Raw genomic sequence first — 4,001 nt, forward strand, 5'->3', positions numbered from 1 at the left:
CTGGGAACAAGAAAGACAAGACAACTTCTGAAAACTATTTATTAGGAGGAATGAATTTTTCATAGTAGCAAATTATACTGCAAAAGTATCAGACAGAATTCTCATGGCTTTGGTATATTGTGTCTCAAAGTTTAAAAAAGTGAACTTCCAAATCAACAATCATAAATAATCAACTCAAAAAGATCCTTTGTTGATGTCTTTGAAAACCTAGGACATGATTTTCTAACATTTAGAGTTTTTATTTCCCAGTTAATGGAAGAAAATAATCTATATTACGCCGAACCAATCTGCAAAGTAGTAGTTAGTAATATAGCAGCTACAGAAAAACTTTCTATATCCATATTAAATGCAGCACTCAATCTGCTTAATTCTCCCCGAATAGGGTGATGTAATTAAGGCTTTTATAAACTCTTTTTCAGAGTGACGCACAACAATATCAGAGACGAACAGTCAGGCTGTTGTTTAAAGTTGGTTCACCCCTCTACTCCTCACTCTAATAAGGACACTTGACTATTTTACCACAAAGATAAATGTTTAACGATTAAATATCTGTGTATTTTTATACTTCTTCAAAAGATTTCTAGGAGTACAAAGGTAAATTGCTACAAATCCCATTTCCTACAGATGGCAATATTGTTGTGGGGTGAAAGAATCTAGTCTAGAAGGGCTATTATTAACCTGGTAGAACACTGTTCAAAGTAGATGTTAAATGTCAAGTATATCTGCAGCCTCAAACGCCTCTGCAACTGTCCTAGAGCTCTAAAAAAGTAACTAGACTTTGTTAAAGTCATAACTGTCTTGACTCAGGCTTACTCTCTAAGACTCCAAGCCTAGGAAAGAAAACCAAAAAACATTTTTCACTGCACTGTAAGATTATCTGTGGTGTTTTTTCTCAGTGTTTCCTATTGTGAAGGATTAAGCTGACAGGAAGGGGAAGTTTAGAAGTTGGGAAAGGGAAAAATTTAGGAGTATCTGAAAATATGTCTGCACTCTAGATATTATCAAGCTGTTCTGTGTATTATATATACTTCTCTCATTAGCATAAGTAATTATTTTAAAAGTTGCCATCTATGCCTATCATGAGGCTCTTCAAGTGCCACCAAAGAGTGCACCTATTTTGGTCAACACTGTCCTCTCTGGAAAATAGGAAGGGAAAGAGTCCAACTGCTTTATTCCACTAGAGTAAATATCTCAGCAGCTGGATCTAACATGTTTCATGAAGGTCAGGGAAACTGAGGACAGCTGGCATAGATGTAGTTATCCCTTCACGCTGATTGTGCAATGAAAAGGTATTTCTAAGCAGGCTATTGGAAAGATTCCAATCTCAATATACACTCAGCATTAAAAATATATTAATGGAAGTGTTTATTAGAAACTGGCCTATCTCACAAAGCCAAATTGGTTCCAGCATTTTCTAATCTTACTCTGAAGGAACCAAAATAATACGTTTATTGCTTGAAAAAAGCAGTGCAAAACATTTATTGAAGGTAGCTACGCATGAAAACCCACAAATTATGTTTAAATTAAGATATAAAATCACATCTGGAGAAGGGTTAGGAAGTGTGAAGCATGCTCATTTACCCACTGTAGCTTGGGTAAAGAAGGAGGGTCATTTCAGGAAGACCTATAAATGGATAATATATAGTACTTGAATTTGCAAAATACTTCCTGGGCAAAGCTTTGTGGGCTTAATGTTTGAAACTGAGAAGACTATTTTCATTGGACACTGTAACGCCTGATGCCTCACTTACTAATTAAACTATTTCATGCACCTGGATATGCTCTGACTGCCTTTTATTAGGCACACAGTTATGTAGCAGCAGCTGCTCAATAACCAATGATTTAATTGTATTTTTCTGATATTCTGTGCCTATATTGTCAGAGCATCCTATTACGAATTGACTCCATAGTGTTAAACTTCAAGAATTGAGCATATGCAACCCAGGTTAATCTCAAGATTAAATACATTAATATCTACAATAAGCACACTTGCTTAGAAATCCAGATTTGTAAACCATAAATTAGAAAATGATGAAGTCTTGCTAGCTTAGGAAAAAATTTACCCCAGACTCACTCTTGAGACATCAGTCTCTCCTACTGGTTTTAGTGTGATTCAAGCTTTATAATGAAGTTTTCTAGTTACAGGAGTGTGTGACCTGAGAGCTATTTTTGTAAACACTAGTCTGTTCCTAGAATGGAGAAGAGCTATAGCACCCAAGTACTTAACCTCGGTTTAACCAACCATCTCACTTTTTTATGAGCTACAAAAAAAGGACATTAAGGTCCATTTTATTTTTTGCATTTACTTCCTTTCCAATACACTTGAAACTATCAAGAAATGAAATTGTCCCTGGGGGCGGGGGCGGAGGGGGACCCAACAAATTGGTTCCTCTGGAGTTATCTTTTGGGTAAAAAGAAACCAAAACACTGAAACTCATTCTAAAAGTCTCTTCCGAGTGAAAGCTTATAAATGATGATTATTTAGTCTCAATTTTAAGATCAGAAGGATTCTAGCCTGGGTTGCAGGGCTGTTACTCTTACTATCAGAAGTTTCACAGGCCCCTGAAGTACACATGAAGGAATTTTCAAGTATTTTAGTAAAATCCTTGCCACTTAAGAGGCCCAAGCCATTATAAATGAAACTAGGCAATGCCTGAATTAAAAAAAAAAAAAACTTAAAATACATCTTATTGGAAAGTTACAAGTTTTAAAATAAGATGGAGAGTTCAGACATTCACTATGATGTGGAAAGAAGAGTGATTTGTTCAAAGTCACACAAAGACTGCAGCGTCTGCAGACTCCATGTCCTTGGGCCTGGAAGGAAGTGTGGAAAATACGCCATTTCAAACAGGCAGCTGCCATTCAGTTCCAGCCAACTGCACTTCCATGCAGAAATGTGGGCCAGTGCTGCCAGATCTTCTGATTTTTCAATCAGATAGTTATGAGAAAACTTTCAATTTTTAAATATTTAAGTTTTTACTATAAAAATTCTAAAGAAAAAAAAAATCCTGGTTAAGAAGAGGGGTCAAAAAATAAATAAGTAAAAACTACAACCTACATTTAGTCAGGCAGTTTGTGACATGTGGTCTTCTAAATCCCAGTCTAGTTCTAATCTAATACTACTTGATATAAATATCTTAAAGTGAAATGCTCCCCTTAGCAAATTCAACAATATAAATACTAGTTACTCCTGGAAATAGACTTTGAACCTAGAAATGGGAAAAATGGGAACAAAAGGCATGGTAGGTTTTGTATGAGAAATTAACTTGAGCTGTAAACTCTCACCTAAAGCACAAAAATAAATAAATAAATAAAAATAAAAAAGGCATGGTAGGACCATCCAAACATTAGAAAGAAGACTACCCCCTTTATCTTATGTTGATATTTATAAAGTTAAATGTTAGATGTTTTCTTATTTTTATATCTAAAACATGAATACTAGAACAGGCTGAGTTACACTACAACATGGAAAATCGATTATTGGTTAAAATACGGTTGGATCTTACTTGTTACTAGGTATTAAGCTCTTGGGCAAATACCATGGTATCTCTGTTTAATGACTAGAAAAAAATTCAAGAAAAGCTACAATAAACAGAATAAAATTTATTTTATTTAACCCTGGCTGATAATCAGGGTTAAATATGATTGCCAAACAGAAGAAATGGTTCTTTAGAAAGAATGTACTAGTATCATTAGATACCAAGGATGTAATCTGGTTGATTAAAATTGAGGTAAACTTTAACTGGCATAGTAAAGCATCACATTAAAAGGTAGTCCATCTGACCAGTTCATTTTGAAAAAGAACATCAGTCCTTTTTCTTTCTTACTTGTTATCCAAACAAAACAAATACCTGATTTATCTGAACAATATTTTAAAAAAATACAAAAGGTTTACCAATTTTATATAACCTTAAAAGCTCTACCCAAACTGATATGTTCAGGTACATAAAAATATATACATATGTATTTTTTAAACCCCAGAAGTTAAGACACAAGCCCAT

Source organism: Trichechus manatus, unplaced genomic scaffold (genome assembly GCF_000243295.1).
Source record: "Trichechus manatus latirostris isolate Lorelei unplaced genomic scaffold, TriManLat1.0 scaffold00209, whole genome shotgun sequence".
Lineage (NCBI taxonomy): Eukaryota > Metazoa > Chordata > Mammalia > Sirenia > Trichechidae > Trichechus > Trichechus manatus.